Genomic DNA, 20,366 nt, shown 5'->3' with positions numbered 1-20,366 from the left:
GAGAGAGGGGAGAGGAGAGTTGGGCTGGAAAGCTTTCCTCCCCCCGTTTAAAATATTGTGGTTATCTGGCTTTCCCAATTCCACGTTATATCCGGATTATATAATCCAGAATATCTCTGTGATCTAAACTACCTTTAGCTCTGTATTTTTGGATAGATACAAAGTTTAGAGTTCGAGCTGATTCTACAAATATTTAATAAGCTTCAAAAGCGACAATAAACCATGTTTAATTATATAATATTTATATCTTATAATAAAAATTTGATTTAAAATCTCATCGAGATATTAACATCGGAAATTAAATTGCACTAAGAATTTTGTCATGGATATATAGGACATCTTTTTGACGTAATGTTTTATTCCAGTGTGTATTATCGAAATGTGAATTTAAAAAATCGCTTAAATATATCTAGCATATCTGTCTGTCTCTTGCTTAAAAATGACACATATTCTATATCATTAAACTTTTCCTCGGAATAAAAATATACTTTCTCACGTAATTATTAATATGGAGACAAGATCTCTGAATCATCTACGATGTACAGTCCCTTTAATTTAAAACGCAAGGCCTTGACAGGGAGGATTAGATTGAACTTTGACCAACCACCGACCTTTAATTTCCTCCTAGACTTCTTAATTGCATCCTCGGCCGCGTAACGTGCATTTAGCTCAATGGCATTGAGCCATGAAAGCCAACTCAGTCAGGGGATCTCTAATTCGAGGGGAAATCGCGTATGTCAGCCCCGACATGAAAAGAGTTGCATCTGCGCTCAATCCCGAGAAAAAAGGTCGACATCCGCATTAGCGATTCATGAAAGTCAAACATTATCGTCCAATCGATGTCTATGTTTAATCTATCCAATCTGTTTAACCCTTTATGTAACTCTTAAAACAGCCGTTACAGCATTGGAAAATATCAATAGTTTGTATAAAGTACAAAACAAATAAAAATTTTGAAAAATATTTTTTAAATAAATAAAGTGCAAAATAACATTTTCTAACAAAAACTTAAAAATTGTGCTAAATAAACTTTTATCTTCATATACATATAGATTCATTGTATCATGCGCGAATAAAAATTGAGACTTTAGGGAAGTAAAACGGATCAATATGAAAATTCAATAGACAGTCGAGAAAAGTTTGACGTTTTGGAGTTAGACAAACAAAGGAAAATACAATTTCGAGTCTTTTGAAACGAAGTGAAAAGGATAAACTCTAGATTCAGTGAAACTTTATGCATGAAAATTGCAATTGAAACAATTTTGATGTTTTATCAAAATCGAGACAAGTAGAAAACATAGAAGATCCTTCTTTTCCAGCATGACAATTTTTCCATGTGGACATACCGAGTAATCCGGATCAAAGGTAACAGTGAACGTCTCAACGTGTTGCTAAGCTTCAATTAAAAAAATTAGGTGCACCTTCGGGTCGGATGAGAGGAACATACACAAAGATCCGTGCCAACGGCACGCCCAAGGGCGCTTTAATTTAAAACAGACTGTTGTATATCTATCCTGTGCCCGCAGCACTCGGGACAGGACGTTAATCCAATTCGTGCCGCCTTTAATCCTTCGACGCGCCCGCGAGCGAGTGGTTCGCGTACAGCCGAGTTTTCAGATTGAATTTTCAAGGTAACCGCAAATCCCGCCCCGGTTGCCTGGCCCGGGATACCATTTCTCCCCTTTCTTCTACCGTCAATTCGGAGATTCATGGAAACGGCCACTCGTTGCTCTCGAGAGAAAGCACGTAGGTAGAGTAAATAAATCTCGATGCGCGTCTTGAAGTATCTCGCACGTTCGTACACTGTACAGGGATTTAGAGGTCTATGTAAATTACGCCTAGTGATTTTAAATATTAGAGTTTGCTGAACCCCGACAGAATAGTTATTGTAACAGTTTCGATGGATAACGTCACGTTATAGATCAGAATAATTAAAACACTATAATCTCTAATAAATAATAGTAATTATAAAATAATTCTAATCATAATAATAGTAAAATAGTAAAAATATAAGTTTAATATAATTAAAAGTTCATATATATGCATGATTTGCTACTATCACTATTATTATTCATCATCAATATCAACATAGCAAACTGACTGACAAGCTTCAATTATTTTGGCTTAGTACATGTAGACTATTCTTTTCCTCATGCGACAGGAAAATAGGTGCGGCGTGGCGTTAATATATTGTTTGCGCGCATGAATAATTAACCAATATTTTGCACGAAGGTCTAGTAACCTACATTTTCTAATACTCCAACTCGCGAGAAATGAATTTCTTCTCGACAACGAAGGCAAATTAGTCAGAGTTAATCCATCGCACGATTTACCTTCTTTCCTGTAATTGTGTGGACGAACGTTAGATATACGTGGCGAATTATAAAGAGAAATGTTGAATTTTTAATTTTCCTTTTCCAGATATTTCTCCAACTCATCTATTATGCAGTACGAAACCAAATTTAATTTTTAACCTACTTTGCAGATTAAATGACACCTTAAAAGCTTCGAGCTTAAGACTTTACTTTTAAGAAATATAAATATTTCTACGACGTAGAAATACTTAAAATTTATACATAGTTAAAAAAACATTTGTTTTTTTGTACAATGATTAAAATAAAGTTTTAACCCGGATAGTCACATTTAATTCTACATACAATTTTCTGTTACATCGTACAAAGAACATCTATTAATTACTTTATCACACTTTGAATAGGCATTGAAAAATAGATTCTACTCCGTAATATTCTAATTTTCAAGTCAATTATCTCGGTTTGTGTTAAATGTTGGTTAGTTCCGTATTGCGTAATACAATTGCACTCACATGCACAACGAATGCTAACGAGCATAGTATGTTGAAAACGCGTCAGCCCGAGAGAGAACCTGGTGTGATACATACGTTTCCGCGCTTAATTTGTAACGCGATCCTGACGTGAAGCGAAACACGACTTTCGGAGAACACATTACGCGCGACTGCAGAGCCGCATTGTGAATTTCACGACGTCAGACAAGTTCAACTCTAGTTTACTTGCTATACATGATGTCTCACGATTTCATGTCATTACGAAGTCTGTGATCCTAGAATAATTCCAATTAAAATATTATATCGCCATAGATACATTTTTGAATAAATACATAATCACGCAAAAAGTCTTCGCTGTTTCAGTAAATATTCTCGTGAGAACGAAATTTAATCCTCCATCTGCAATCTGGGTTTTTTTTTGGCACAAGCAAAATTTAACTCTCTAATTTCTCTAAAATAAAGGAGGACGAAGTCCTCCGATTCCTCTCTTCTAAAACTATCTTAAAATACCTATTTGGTAATGTAACAGAGAGATGTTAAAAAGTAACCCAAGAACTTTTCCACATTTTTTGAAAGTCTAAGAACAGTAAAAAAAAAACTTGAGCTGGACAAGAAAGGTCCAGGATTGCAAATGAAGGAAGTAAAAATATAATAAAAATATATGATTGCAGGGTTGATAAAAATAGAGTCAATGTCATATAAATTAATGCTTTGTCAATTATGTTTACATCATGTAAAAAATCGTATCGTTACTATTTTATATTTGTAAGATATTTTAAATTCTTCATGATATGATTCCGGATATTCAAATTCATGAGCTTCCCATCACTGTACAGGGAGAGAAAGCCTTTTCACTGCGAAATACAAGCCGCAAGGATGACGTGCCATCGGATTCAGTGAAGACACTAGAAAAATAAGAGTGGAAACGTAATATAGACGCTTTGTGCGGCCAAGTCCACTCAGACTGGCGCTTCCTTTCCATCCTCTTACTCCCGACCTTTTCTTATAACACGATGTCCCTCCACCTCTCTCTATCGCCCACTTTTGGCTTCATTGCCAACAATGACACTATAGAAAACCACGGGGAATAATATGGGCTGCACGCAGCAGGACCGTGGACAAAATCGATTTCACTCCTGGCCCATGTCGCAAAACGCTTCCCCGACATCCTCTATCCCTCGCGCGTACTCCCTCTCTCAAAAGCCGCACCACCTTTGATTCAGCGAAATTCGAGACGTCTTTCCACGCCACTCTACCATTGTTTCACGTGGGAAGAGATGCGTATATGGAGAAGGGAGGTTTATCGAGAAATTCGAAACGTCCTCTTCTTCCACTTCCTCTCTCTCTCTCTCTCTCTCTCTCTCTCTCTCTCTCTCTCCCTTTCTCCCCCTTCTCTACCGTGCCCTTATACACATCCTCCTCCTGTCGAGTTCGATAACAGGGGATCTATAGATATCGAATTTCGGTCGATGTGTATGACAAAACTTTATGCCGTTAAACAGAATTCGTAGAAAAAATTCTTTCATTCCATATTGATCTAATTGTTAAAAGCGTTGTCCAATTCAATACATTTCAATCGCATTTTTTAAATCTTTCAAGACATAAGAAATTAGTCTGCCTGTAATCGAAATCCTTAACCCGCAGTCGCAACTCTGCATATTTGAACATAATTAAAAACACTTAGTTTTCATTTCACAATAATATTGAATGCAAATTTAAATTAAATGAATCAGCCAAATCTAAAATCTTAAAAAAATTTACTTTTTATGTATATTTTATTTAATCTATTTATATTTTATCTGTATAAAATTAATTTCTTACGTTTATTTTTATGCTTATGTAATAATCTCTCAAAAATAATTCCTCTCTTTTTCTATTTATCCATTTCTGCATAAAGATTTAAAAGTACAGTTAAAGTTAATCGGCTTTAAAAGTGGTTTTTCGGAAAAAAACCTACGAGAAATCAAATAAAATCAAGCTATTGCATTTAGTTGGTAAATGCGGTGCTAAAGGCAGGGTTACGTGGCTGCGAGAGTGGCTGATTTCGCGTGCTACGGTAAGATGTTGCACCTGGGACTTTGTGCCGTATTGCGGACACGTCGTTCTCCGTGGAAGCGAAGGTGGTTTCGGTGGTACTTTAAGTGTCACGATGAATCGACCGTTTTCACTCCGGATCGCTACGGACGGGTGAACAAGCGAACATTGTCGGAGAGAACGCTACGAGTAAAGCTATTAAAAGAGGATCGTATGTCGTGTAACACATATATCATACGTATACTCAAGTATATCTTCTCGTGCCACGTGTTACTACAATCACGTAATGCGTTTTACCGTGTAGATCAGACGGATTATCGACATTATTTATTACCAGGATTTAATGCATCGAATTTGGAATTACGTAACACCCTATCATACCTACAGACAAAAAAATAAAAAAAATTTCTTTACAAAACCACTTAATATTAAAAATTTTATGATAATTCATGATATAAGCACAAAAAGAGTAAGAATTAATACTCTACCATATCTATAGACCAAAAAAAAAAATTAAAAAAAGTCTTCAAAAACAATTTAAAAATATAATATTAAACATTTTAAGATAATGTATGATATAAGCACAAAAAAAGTAAGAAAAAAATAGACATTTATAATATTATTGCGGGATAATATGGACTTTAAAGATTTAGGAATCTTGCCAAGCTGCTTATAATGTCCCTGACATTCAGTCTCAGAAATGTTTGAATATCTGCCAACGGAAGTTCATAAAAATTCTCAGAATCAAAGTGATTTAAAATTAGAACGATTTCAGATTGATAAACATGACGATAATTGCAACACAGATGGTTGCGACAAAGTAAGATAAAAACAGCACAGTTACTCTGAGTTACTTACTTATAGCAAATAAAAAAATTGCATTTTCTAAGAGGCGAACTGGTCGCTTACCTGCAACAAAAAACATTAAAATTTGTTACGATTTTGTCTAATCGCACATTTTTATTATTTATTAAAATTAGCGGAATCATTCTCAAATAATTTTAAATTCTTAGAATTAATCTTTCTCGAGAAGTCTTAATCTGTGACACTCTTACGGGTGTATTTTGTATTATTATACATAACATATCGATCGTGAAAGAATCTTGTTTACGTTTATATAACCCATTATATCTTTCGCAGATCACGCTCGATTACAACGCTGTCGCAAACATTCTTGGCGTGGGAAGAGGTTAACGTTCTCGATAAAAAATTCCAAGAAATTTTATGAGAAAAAACCACGAAGGCAGATTGCGTCAAAGACAGCTCACGTCGAAAAGAACGATGAATAACTCAAGAAGGTTTGAGATGACGTTACTGATAGAAAAAAGATGTGGGAGAAGCAAAACGCTCTTGAGACCAAGGATGGTTATTTTTAACTCTAGCTTGTTACGGATAGAGAAAATCTGAATGTAATACATTTTACGAAATATCTGAGAAAGAGAGAGAGAGAGAATCTGTTTTTCTTCTATAAGAGTTACATTAATATTATATTTATATTACAGAGACAAAAACTAATTGAATTAAACGTATTCTAAATGTTCATAATAATTTAATCAAGCTACTGTATGCTTCCAATTCACTAATTAATTGTATAATTCAGAGAGCTGTATTCAGAGTGTTGAATTCACAGTTCAATATTTTGAAATTCCAAATACTAACAATGCTTAAATCGAATCTCTCGTAACCGAAAACAGATTTGTATCCTTTTAGTTGTGTATATTCAATATATAATATATTCAACGTGTAATTTATCTCTGACGTAATACGTAATTATATTACGCCACGGTGCTTCCTCGGCACACAAAGGGGAAACCAAGAAGATCCCTTCTTAGCACGCATGAACCATAAGAGACCTCCGCGCTGCTACACGATATCCCTTCGTCGTCCTTTACGACGTAGGGTGTTGTCCTCCCACGTCTCCGCGATGCGACGGCGAGCAGGAAGGAAGAACGGAAGGAAAGCACACAAAACGACTGGGCGACCAACCAAAGGACAGCGGGATATCACAGGCAGGACCGTCGTGTGCCTTCTTCCTGCGACACGAGGTATTGATCCTGTTTGCCACGCGGCTTTAGTATTCGGCGCGCAAACTTTCGTGAAAACGTGTCCCGCATGCCCACGGCGCCCCATAATTGTAGATTCAAAGGATATAATTCGAAAGAGAGACAGAGAGGAATGAGCGGAAGGAGGGAGGGGGAGAGGTGGAACCGCGATGGAAGAGAGATGCAAAAGGCGCCCCCTTGGTCCCCCGGGATTTGATGCACTATAGAGTGAAAGGGGATAAAACCTGAAGGGCGGCCTTCGGCCTTGTAACGAAGTGAAAATTGCCCGTAATTTTTTTCTTCATCAGATACCTGATTTAGTTCCAGCATCGATAATATCCCGCTATAATCTGATAACATCGTCTACAATTAAGAAACATGACTTCTTATTTAAAAGATTCTGTATGTAGAGATAATGCATATTTTTTTATTCATCAACGAAAATACTATTCGAAATATAAAGTAATAATGAGAGAAGAAATTATAGTAATCGCGAATATCATCATTTATGACATATTTTATCATCCAATTATATACATCATTCAAAATAAAATAATTCAACTCGAATTAAATAAATCATTTGAAATATCTTGATAAAATTACGAGGACATTTTCGTATATAAGAATTTAGGGATATTTATTTCCAAAACACATGCAATAATCTCATCTGATCTAATCTCGGTATTTGTATTTGAAAAGCTCAGTGGTAAGCTTGACAGACTTCCACTCTAAAAGAGAAAGACGGAGTTCCTCCTGCATCACTGATTGCACTGAGGATCATTATCGAGATCCAGGCAAGATTGCGCCCTTTCGCGCGATAGGTTTCCCTAATTCTTAATTCGTGTTCGTTTCCAAGGATACAAGGATTCGGAATGAATCTTTGGTGGGAGATTTCCCACTCGTGCCGTGCTCCGAAGAGAAAGATTATCGAGCTGTAATTAACGTCGAGGCTGCGAGGGCTGTCGGGACCTTATTGGCCGATGATCCGATAATACGCGCGGTAAACCGTAAAAGTAACGGGTCCTTACGATCGCAGATCGAATTTCTCTCTCTCGAGTTTGCCACGGACCACCGCATTTCTTTCCCCCTGAGTTAGAGAAACGTTCGAGAAGGCATAAAGAAACTTTCCCGAATAAATCGATTAGGATATCAGATAACAACGTCGTGACAGGGGAAGAAAAGTAATACATAAAAAAAGATGCGCGCGAAAATTCCTAACGATACTTTGACAAATAGTAATAAGAATGAAGATAGCTGTTAACAATCGGAAATCATAAAAAATAAAAAAATACTTAAAAAAAATAAAATATATAAAAATGCAAATGTAAATATATGTAATATAAAAGTCATACATTTCTTGTACAAATATATAAAAATTAATTAAATTACTTGTACAATTTGAAAGATTCAATTACCTTAACAGATAACCAGGATTGGCAAGTAACGCGTTACTTGTAACGCCGATTTATTGATCGTTAAGTACCTTGTTATAATAACGATTTGATAATGACATTGTGAATGTTTTATGATGGTAGTGCTAACATTAGAGTTAGAAAAGTTAATCGTTACTTGTAATGAATTGAAAAAGTCATTCGTTACTGAAAAAAATAACTCCTAATTTGTAACGCGTTACTCGTTATACTTATAACTTTTTCAGTGTAACACGTATAATAGTGACAAGTTACTTTTCAAAGTGACTTTTCTAACCTTAGTACAATCTTAGCGTTTAGTTAGTTAGCGTTACCGTCATAAAAAATTGCAACATCGTCATCAAATTGTTTACTATAAAAAGTAACGACAAAGTAATTAAAAAGTAACGTTTGCCAACCCTGCAGATAACAGAATAATACACGGAGAGAATTTTGTTTTAAAATTTACCCCAAAAATATGGTAGTTATGGTACAATACAATATTCTAAAGATTTTTACCATGCACTTTAATAAAATTAATCAAATTTATTTTATACTTTATTGTAGTTTTATTAATGAATGAGAGAGATTTACATTAAAATTCTTGAAAATACATTGTTGTCCCACGACCATCATATTTTCAGGGTAAACTTTAAGAAAAAATTCTCTCCGTGTACCTAGATGTAGGTACATATTTAATTTGACAAACAAAGGAGCACGTTAATTTCCACGGAAGTTTGCTTCTTTCAGAATTACAAGGATATGGACTGTAGAAAATTATCTCTTGTGGAAGTGTATTATCAACTCCTATTAATTAAACAATCTCCTATTAATTAAATGTTAGCGTACGTATTCGAAGGCTCTTACAGTCTTTCAATTCGAAGTAAACGCAATAAAATATTCATCATCGTTTAATATTCTAACACAATTCGCTATTGGCTATTTCCACACGAAGAAGAGTAGTGTATTAACAGCATGAGCGAATAACAGTTTAATTGAAGATAATCTTGCTTATTCAATGACAGCATTAACGATAAAATAATATTTTATTAAGAGCATATTTGTTTTATTATATTGTCATTGAATTAACAAGATTATTTTCAGACTGCTGTGTCGGCTAATGCTGTTAACACAACTTCATTTTTCCGTGTAAGAAAACTTTATATCAAAACAATTTTCTACACTAATTAATTAAAGATCGACGGAATATTCGACATATTTTCAAATATACCAAATATTTGGTAAATCGTCGGTTTTTTCTTTTTACAATTGCGATTCTAACTAAATTAAATCGATTGCTTTGTAATTAAGAATAATATTTAAGAATAATTAATAAACGAATAAAGCAAATCAGCAGTTTTTCTTTCATTTGTATAAATAAAAACAGAAGGCCCAAATAAGGGTTAATCGAGGAGTCCCGATCGCGTTTGAGAAAGTGCACAAGTCGCGTTCACACGGGCGTTCCGATTGCACAACATAGACGAAACACACGTGCAGTCGGGTTCGTATTTTTGTTTGTTTTTATGTTGTCTAACGCAACGCGTATTTGAGCTGTAGCAGATAAGGTTGGGTCTGTGACAACGATACCTCGGTCTTTGTGCCAGGTTCGGTTGCATTCAAAGAGACGTGGACAAAGACGATGCGCAAAAACACATGGGTATAAAATTTATGATGGTAAGATAAAAGCGGCAGAATTTTTGATAATCAAAGGTTCCGCCAGAAAAACATGCCGACATTCTTTTTTGTCAAGTGCGAATATCTAATTTCCATTTTGTAACACTAAAAATTATAATACGAAGCAAACAATCGTAGATTAAGAGATGTATTCTTTTCAGCTGAATTTACGATTCATCTTTTCTCTTTTCCTCTACACGTTGAAAAAAAAAGAGAAAAGAGAGACAAACAGCATAAGAAATTCAGCTAAAAGAACAGAGGCTTTACGATACATTCATTAATTATATTATTCGTTAAAAATATATCGTGTCTATTTTAAACTTTTGTCCCAAGACTAATCAATTTCTCAAATCGAATAATGGTCTATCAAAACGACAATGTAAAAATCACGTCAACTAGTAAGGATAACAGATTTCATTTCAATTAGAATCAGACGATGACAAGCGAGCGTTATGATTGGATGGCTAGTTCGATGAAAGGTCGAAGGATTTATGGTGGCCAGGTTATCAACCTTGGTCCTTTGACATATGATACAAACCGATAGATTGGTATTTTTCACAGAGACATTTCTCTCGTGCTCTTTCCTTCGAAATGTCTACAAACATCGTTTGTTGTAATAATAGCATTAGCGAAATCAGGAGAGAGAAAGAAATCGAAGGATGTCGAATAAGAATCACGTTGTAGAAAGATATCGCTTTTCTTAAGATCTTAGAATAAGTTCGAACAGCTTGTCCTGAGCAGCTTGCTGAAGTTTCCCTTGAGAATTTCTGATTGACTTTGCACGCTACTTGACTGAGAATTTGAAGGGACGTGTGGTCCTACGGGAAACACTTCCTTGATCTAACTCACTAATTTTGGCAGGTGGTCCTTCCTTCATGGAAGTCCGATCCGAGTCAAGAAAACACTGACTCTCTCTATCTAAGGGTAAACATTCTACCGAGCAAATTCCTCTTTTATAAAGTCGTAAGGAAGAAACGAGATGAGAGCAAAGTGAAGGCGCGAAGAGTCGTATGGACCTTTATTGTGGCAAGTTTCTCACATAAAGTGAATTTTATCTTTTGGTATCCAGGGGTACTGTCTTAAAAGAGGGTGCAATCTTCCTTTGGAATCCTGAAAATCGCACCACCTTTCACTCTTCCCCTTTCCTCTCTACAGAAGGAAGTTATTATAATTAGGTAAAGGTACGGAGGCACATCGTTTACGTTCCCCCGGAAGTAAATTTTTTTTAACGATCGCATTTACGAGCGTGGGACTAGTCGGGAGGAACGGTTGGACATCGTGAAAGATGGCAAACAGCGAGACAGGAAGAGAAAGAGAGAGAGAGAGAGAGAGAGAGAGAGAGAGAGAGAAGTAGTGGTGCTCATTCTAAGAGTGACGGAGTAGACGACTGAAGTCGAATGCCTGGGAAAAGAAAAATTTAATTTCCCGGCGTGCTATTTCGTCTCTTAGATGGTTGGTGATAATTACATGGTCGCTGCGCTTCCTCTTTGCCCTGACGATACGAACAAAAGTAAAAAAAAAACACTTCAATAAATGACGTTGTCGCCGATCGTGAGAATTACTCACAGGGAAAATATACTTGCCTAAGAGCGAATTCTCCGCGTGCACTTCTTTTCCACGAAAAGCAAGAGAGAAATTGCGTCTAGAAAGCGGAGAAAATTAAGTATCACGAAAAACGAAATTACGCCGACGCTTAAAGATACGAGGGTACGGGGAAGTTAAATTAATAGAGTTAGCTAGCGGTGTCGGATAAAGAAGACGGTCCAGGTGATGTCCCTTATATTAAGTTATCAGCATTAATGTAGCTTTTTTAATTCTCACAGTAACGTCGAATACACGTAAATACAAAATTCAAAATTTGTTTGAAGAAATGTAGTAGTTACCAAGCAAACACTAAATTACATGTAACACACATGTAAGTAATTTCCCATTCAACAATACAATTGTAACATAACACGTGTGTTATATTACAGTTATATTGTTGAGTAGGAAATTACAGTTAACATGTACGTTACATGTAACTTGGTGTGTTTATGAATATACACTTAAATAAAAAATTTTTAAATAAGCAATAATAAGATTGAAAGACCGCTAATGTTATAAACATAATAATTTTAAATAAGCTTTTATATTCGATAAAAAATAATATTATTTGTGATACTTATAAATTAATCGACATAAATTTTTATAACATAAATATAATACATATCTGGCTTTTAATATAATTAATTTTAATTAATTTTAGACATGTCGGAAAATGTCGGAAAAGTATAAATACACTTTCCATACTGTGATAGCCTATTAAGAGAATTTCAACGAGAATTTCAAAGGCAAGCACGAACAGACAGACAAGTGACTGAAACTTTAATTTGTCCAGTCAGCCACTCGGAAACAGTATCAGAGTCGTTCACATATATACATATATATATTACATGCTGCGGTGTGGGTAGATAAGGAATAGAAGGTAGTCGTAACTGGCGTAGGTCGTGCCTCGGCAAAGGAACTGAGAAAGACACCGGGATTGCGAGATTTCCTGGCGCTGCTCGAGTTACATGCGCTTTGTCTCGCTTTAAATCCAAGTAGTTAGTGTCATGTTATGGCAAACCCGCACCACCACTGCCGCAGGCCAATTGTACCATTTGTGCATCTTAAGTGTACGCATCGCGTCGTAACTGTGCTTCTCACCTTTCCCTCTTTGCCCAAAACAAGCTAGTCGCATACGAAAATACTCCACAAGCAGTTTCGCGATAAATATTACATGCGCGTGTCTTACCGAGACACTACCGTGTCTCCTGATATTGAAGAATAATTATACAATGAAATTTCAGAAAAGTATTCCTTCCAAGATGTGTAAAAAATTGTAACGTTAAAATTAACGTCTGATTATTATTTAGGTATATGAAGTATTATTGTTTAAGTATAGTATATAAAGATGTATCGACAATTCAATGATGTTGAAATACTTAATTAAATTTATAATTATTTATAATTATTCTCGAAAAACTACTGGAACCACAGATATCTTTTACTACTCAATTAAACGTAATACGCATTATCAGCAGACGGTGTAATTGAGCAAAAATATTCTGCGCGAGGCAAGCTTTTGGTCAAGAATGACCTACGGGAAAACCGCGTGTCCAGTATGCCTTGAAACCGCGCTATCTCTTGAATAATACCTGCGATCCGTTATTGCGACCGTCATTAATCGCACGACAAAATTGCGCCTGGCTGCTCTTCGGGGATTTCGACGGGCCGACCCCTGACTCGGCTCGATTTGCACGGCAATGTGAGCGATACGCGCGCGAGCTTTCAGCTTCGATGCTCACAAGTACAATTACGCCCCTATAAATCACGTAGTCGATGGGAATGAGGGTGCTCGATAGTGTTTTTAATTGCAATACATTTCCGCTGAGATAATTTATTGTGCATCGATATGCAAAAGGCTAATAATAAATAAGCGTCTTCGTATTGGAGGTCTCGTTGCATCAGCTAATCTAAAAATGCTGATGAAATTAATACAATTTTTTTTTTATGTAAATGTGAAAAAATAAATTGCAATCTTTATGTAAAAACGGAAAATAAATATACCTTGTTACTTAGCTATCGTAGAACACACTCTGTAGATTTTTAAAAAATTCGAGTCGCTGCAACTAATGCTATTAACATTTGTATTCAAAAATATTTCAAAACGACAGAGATCGTGATAAAAAAAAGTTGATTTTAAATCTGTGATAAAAGTAACAAAATGTTCTCGATTCGTAATACGCAAGAGATAAAAATGCAAATTATGCATGAATTAACAATTACAATTTTATGACTGTAGGTTATCAGTTTATTAGAATCTCATTATACTGATTCCGAAAGAAATAATATGATTAACATAAATGTAATCTACTTTTCACGTTTATTGGCGTTCCATAATGTATTTCCGATCGGTACTTGCAAATTCATTATTTGCACGCGGTGCAAAATGCGGGATTTATTTTTGCGAATTTCCGCAATCCAATGAACAACTGTTAAATATGACCACTACTAATGAGGTGCATATTACTGCATATACCGAAGTTTATTACGAACCAGGGAAGTTACATCGTGAATACGAAAAGCAAAATTCGTGTTTCTTCATCAAGAGTTTGCTTGTGGGCAGAAACAGACAGTATATTTCAACTGCGGAACGTTCCGTCGAAACTGTTTGAATAATTCTGAAAGAGCAACCGGGACTCGAAATAATTCAGTTGGCGCGGCTATATGGAATAACGGACCGAATTCGCGTTTACGTCGCACGTATTTTCAAACGAACAGCTTTGTAATTATATCGATGGTAACGTATTCCGCTCAGAGAGAATGCGCCATGGTGTTATGGGAGAGCGTAATTTACGCGATATGAAAAATGCTTTATTTAGCCCGACGTACCACAGACGCGTACGATTGTACCGAGTGGCCATTAATAATTCATAACGCACGCAGTTTCCGTAAATACTCGCGATGCCTCATCCCCGCGACTGGCGGACGCGGTTCGCAATCTAAAAAATGGAGAAACAGGAAAACTGGCTTCCCCCTTTCATGTCACGACGCGAAGAATGTGCGCTTTCGAGGCGGGAAAAATTACGGATAGAAGGAAGACAATTTTCCTCGAAACGCATTTTTTCCCTTTATATGCACGCGTACCTGTACGCGACACGTATAGGAATTAGATGGTATATTCCGAGTTGTGTAACTCGCATATTAAATACCACGTCGTCGTATCACATCTCGTCATCTGTAATGTTTAACACATGTGGACTTCCTCTTCTTATGAAAGCCGGTTATGTACCGCGAAGAAATCATTATAGAGATTACGCGAAAGGCGAAAGGGTCATCGTACTTACCATACATTGAAATTTAAAGCGATTAGTCACAAAGAGCAATTTAGTCATACAAAGTCGGACACTACGTATCTGATTCTGTTACACATTTCCTACGTTTATCAAAGTCTTTGCGTTTTAATAATGGTAAAATAGCACATGAAAATCTCGCTAATATATACTGATAATACTTAAATCGCGATCGATGAAACAATCGCCGAAGTCTTCCGTTTGCAAATAATACGCAAATGCCGAGGACCTGTGAAAACTTTTAAAATCGCTTTCCGTTTTTCCATCGCCGACTGCAATCGCAGCTTTGCATAAATTAAATGTCTTTCCCTTAGAATGCTTTCAAACGAAGCGATAAACGATTGGCGACGAAAGCGGAGAGCACAGTGCGAAATTATCTGACAGTGTTGTTCCATGCGTCGAAGACTTACAGGACACGGTAAGTAAGAACCCTCAGCGCGAAGAGAGGATTGAAAGCGCACGCGAGAAGCCCTGCAAATTAATCGACGAAGCGAGACGACGACTTCGGCGTGGCGGCGATGCCGTCGTGAAACAACCCTTCAATCTAAATTCAATTATTTACCCATCCCCTCGCCGTGGATGCCTCAGGTATCGACGCTCGAAAATCCGAAGTAAGTATTCTGGGCGTGAGCGCGAAGGAGCGCCAAGAGATGAGTTTCGTTGGCAGTAAATGCCCTGAAAACTCGCAACATGGTATTACGTGAGCGACTCACGTGGTGGAAGAAGCTTAAAGTCGACTCTCGCGGACTTTTAAACCACCTGCTGACTCTGACGAGTAGTTCATCCACCCGAGCACGATACCTCACCGACATTCGTTAATGAATTATTTGCGCGAGGCTATAACTAGCGGGCGAGCAAACAACTTAATTGGCACAGACTCGTATTTCATGTGCGTCATGTGTGCTCCCACGAAATTATCGCTAACGGAGGTAGATATGCTTCGTGTTTGTTTTTTTCGTAAATTCACAACTTGAATCCATTACGTTTCTACATCCTAACCTAACGTTTAACATTTTAATTAAAATCAATAATTGCACGGATGTTAGAAAATTTGATTGAAATCCTTAATAAAATAGTATAAAAATGATATAAAAATAAATTGTAATATTACAGTGCAATTGAACATTCAATTAACAAATTTAAAAATTTGATAAATATTAATTGTTTTATTATTCTAAATTATTTAAATTCTCTAATATGAACAATAATTATATGAATAATATGAGTAAATTAACTCTTATTATAGTTTTTTTTTTTTTTTAGAAAGGTACACGGAAAAAAAATGTTTCTGATTTACAGCTAATTCTGATTAGCTGAAATTGCATTAGCTACTGTAACTATGAATTTGCTAATACATACAAAGGATTTGCTGCTGTAGCTAATATAAGGATGTGATAGCAAAATATGCACGTTTTACAGATCGATTTATTTAGCAATATGAAACTAATTGTCACAGTTATCGGATGTCTGTGTAAAAGAAAATTGTCTCTACCACAGTTAAATATGATTTGCTGAAACTGTACTTGCTACCAAATTGTCTGTTACACAGAAAACGTTTGCTGCAATGATCAATACATCGACATAATAGCAAAATGCTTGTCTGTTACAATGATAATATTTAGGCCTCACAGTTAATGGAAATTAGACCGCAGATACGACGTTAGATGTCCATATAATGCTACTGAATTTAGCTGCCATACCTAATTTTTAGTTGTAGCAGCTAATTTTTTTTTTCCGTGTATTGTGATTTTCAATACCGGCCATATAATTTACAATTGTACCAGTTATACTCGTACATGTGTGTTCAGTAACTCTACCTCTGAGAAAAACTTTCACCATTCTTCTTACGCTCACCTAAAAATTTGCCTCCGCACAAATGACGCTCGTTAGACTTACGAACTTTTCGATTTTACGTGAACCGCGCTGAAACATGTGTTCTCTACTCACCAGCCCGCGAAAGCATAAATATACATGGATATGGTAAGCAGGAGCATGTGCTGCCCTAATCTGTGTACTGGCGACATGCAACGACGTTTATATATCGCAACCCTTCGGGAACTTATTGGCTCGGCGAAGCTACCGTACCTTAAAATTGCCAAGAAGGTAAAAGTTACCGAAAGTTCAAATAGTTTCTGCCTTAAAAACAGGCTACAATATGTAGGTTACGTGCACTAAAACTTTACTATAACAAATGATCGTGATTGTAAATTTATGCATTGTACTGAAACGAAAAAAAATTATCGTGTTAATGAAAAAAGTGATGTTTAAATTATGAAAAAACAAATAAGTAAAGACAATAGATGCAACTGTTATTTTAAATTATAAAAAATTAATGAATAAAATTGAAATATCTACAAAAATTATGATATTTTGATAATATATTATTCATTGAATATATTAATTTTCATTCGAAAATATTTCTTTTTCTTTCTCTCTCTCTCTCTCTCTCTCTAATCTTGATGAACGATATATTTTTGTTCGTAGATAAAGAAAATACGTCAATCCCATGTAAAAGTAGATCGCATAATATCGAGAGGCGAAATGTAACGATGAGATTTCATCCTTCGATAAAGTTTTATAGGAGAGAAGAGATGAACAGCTTCCATCTTCTACGCGATAAGATAAAGTCGATTTAACGTGAGCTACACGTTAGACGTTTAACTCGATTTAAACTCAAAAAGTGTTTACGCGGTTAAGCGGACGAGAAAATTGCTCTCTTGATCACCGCGATAACGCGACTCCATTAAAATCAAGAATAACTTCCGCGTTACAAAAAAAATAACTGGTTAGTTATCCGACACTATCGAAAGAAGAGAGAGAAAAAAAAGGGTAAAGAGAGCACACATGCGGCGCGCTTGAGTGCATTTCCCTGTCAAGTCGTCAGTGACGACGTATGCGCAACGACGTTCCCGTGAGATTCGTTGAAATTCTACGAGGTGACTATATTTTCCGACAGCGGTAATCCATCAAAATCAACCCTTAACGTCCTATATGTGGGCCTCGCTTACCAATCTCGTTGTGGAAGACGCGACATGGAGTAACGCGCAAGTCTAGAATTAAGCTCTATTCAGAAGAAACGACGCTGAATTACGGTCCATTCAAACGAAATGGCTCTGCCTGCCAGTTTTACTCGGTCGCCGCACTCCGTGGTTATTAATTACAATGAGCCGACCTCGTCATCTACGGGATTTCAACGAGGAAATCCCCTCCTCCTATTTCTATCGAGCGTCCACTCTTACCCAAGGCAAATGTTTGCCCTCAAGATCAAATAGATTGTTACCCTTCTCTTTCCACGGTCGACTGGCCAACTTGAAATTAAAACATGATAACGAAATGGCGTAATTTTCTCAAAAGCTATATCATGATAAATAGAATTATGCGGAAATATGTGCTCGAAAGTCTTCGTCGATATTTGTATTTAATAAAAAGAAAATTATAATTATCAATATTTTTATTATTTATTGATTATATGCAAAAGTTTTGTTGAAAATTAATGTTGCCATACATTAATGTAATAATATTTAATGTAATGTATAATACTTACAGTATCTTTTAAAAAAATATGAAAATTTACGTAAAAAATACGTTCAAGTATTAACTCGTCTTATCTAATTTGTTAATCACATGTGATGTGGTACCATGACATCGTTTTTCAAATAAAATTAAAGCTCCCTCGTCGCAGCGAGGCGTAATTACTGCGATAAGCAGCGAAAAATAACACTTGAAATTAATATGCCATACACGAGTGTTTGTGATAGCTTAAGCAATGCTATTAATTTTTGGCATCAGAATGCCATAACTTGTTGACAAAATAATTAAAATATCGTTAAAACTAATAAATTATTAAATAGCACCAGAGCTATATGTTTTGATAATTACCTACTGAGTGAATTTATTTACCTACATTTAAGTAGTAATATATCATAATGCATAAATTTGAAGAAAAACAGTGAAAATATCATTTCGTTCAATGCTCTATATATTAATTTTACAGAAAATTTGAATATTTATATTGGCCTACAAACAGTTTTTTGTTAAAAAAAAAAAAACAATTTATGGATCGTAAAAGAAAAATACATTGGTACGCGAGAAAAAAATTTATGCGATAGGTGCCCAATAAAATAGCTATCGTAACGTGAAGTACTTCGAATAGTACCGGGTAGTATTTCAGAAAAAGCGTATTCCCGAACGTAACAGCACCGGATGTCGGTTTTAACTAAAAATACGGTAAACACACACGCGTTTTATATCGTGTTCGCATCGCTACCGGTACTTTTGTTCGATTGTGCCAATCGCGCGAATACGATCGATCGCTATCGTCATTTCGAACGCACTCGTAATTTTCAGAAAGTCGATGCGTAAAACGATTTAAGATAATCAGCACGAATCGATCGGATCGGTCATGCAATCGTTGGGATGCAAGAGAGAACAGAGAGAGACAGGTGGAGGAAGAGGGCGGGAATGATCCCCTTAATCATTCGCGTACGCGATGCAACTCGCTTTCACAGGCTCATAATGCAACACCGTGTGCGCTACTGCGTTTTCGATAATTACGATATTCGTTCGAGCGGTGCAGCGACGCGCTAATTTATTAATCACATCGATCGCGCATATCGACGTGGCGCGTATACGCATAATCACCGCTGTTTAAGGATGCAATATTAAAGCGGCCGCAGATACAATTAGTTACCAGGGAAAATATCCAGAGGAATTATATGCTTGATAAACGGATTCGGTTACAAAAATAAGTTTGCGTATTGTAAAAATAAATACGTCGTCATGTTATTTGATGGCGGACGTAAAGTAAAACAAAATCTATTAGATTTTATACTATGAAAAAAAATCAAAATTGTTTAACTCGCAATTATTGTAATGCATCACTAATTTTACAGTAATTAATTTATTTCCATTTAGGGCGAGAAATACAGAGAGTGTTAAAGAGACGGCATAGAAAATTTCCCAATCTAAACAGTTTAAATGTAAATAAACATAATGTATCTATGTGAAAACACATATTTGTCGCAACTGCAGGCGCGTGCATAAGTGCTGAATACGCACGAGCGAATGTCGTGCTTGATTCGCGATCGATTCGCGCGCGAAAACCCCTGTTTTATGCAAATCTCACCGCGCTCGCTGCGAGTAATAAATTATTCGCTCGGTCGAGTCCGTTTATGGACGGCACAGAGAGATTCGTATATACGAGAGAAGAGAGGGCCGTCCCCCTTTACTCTCTATCGGTACTATTTGTCGCTCGCGGCGCTGTAAATACGACCAAATGTTTGCCACTAATAAAGCCCGTGGCGGCGGATAAATATTTATCGGGCATCATGGATCCTCCGAACACTTCAACACACTTCGCTCAGATTTCGAAAGCAAAAAGGAAAAAAAAACTATGTGTATTTCCTCTGTAAAAGGATCAGCACACAACGTAATATAATCGAAGTAACAAATGACATTTGTATTTGTGTTGTGTTCTATACGTTCAATGACCATAGCTTGCTACGATAGCAATGTGGCAACGTGGATTTTT

The 20,366-nt window shown here is 36.2% G+C and overlaps 1 protein-coding gene across 5 annotated transcripts in view; it reads right to left on the bottom strand.

Annotated features, from left to right (window-relative positions):
- Nucleotides 1–20,366, bottom strand: part of Fas2 (neural cell adhesion molecule fasciclin 2) — a 93,722-nt gene that overhangs the window by 58,955 nt on the left and 14,401 nt on the right. The window lies entirely within an intron of this gene.

Source organism: Mycetomoellerius zeteki, unplaced genomic scaffold (assembly GCF_001594055.1).
Source record: "Mycetomoellerius zeteki isolate Tzet28-1 unplaced genomic scaffold, Tzet1.0 scaffold188, whole genome shotgun sequence".
NCBI lineage: Eukaryota > Metazoa > Arthropoda > Insecta > Hymenoptera > Formicidae > Mycetomoellerius > Mycetomoellerius zeteki.
Note: the sequence above shows the minus strand (reverse complement) of the source record. Positions and strands in the feature narration are given on the sequence as shown.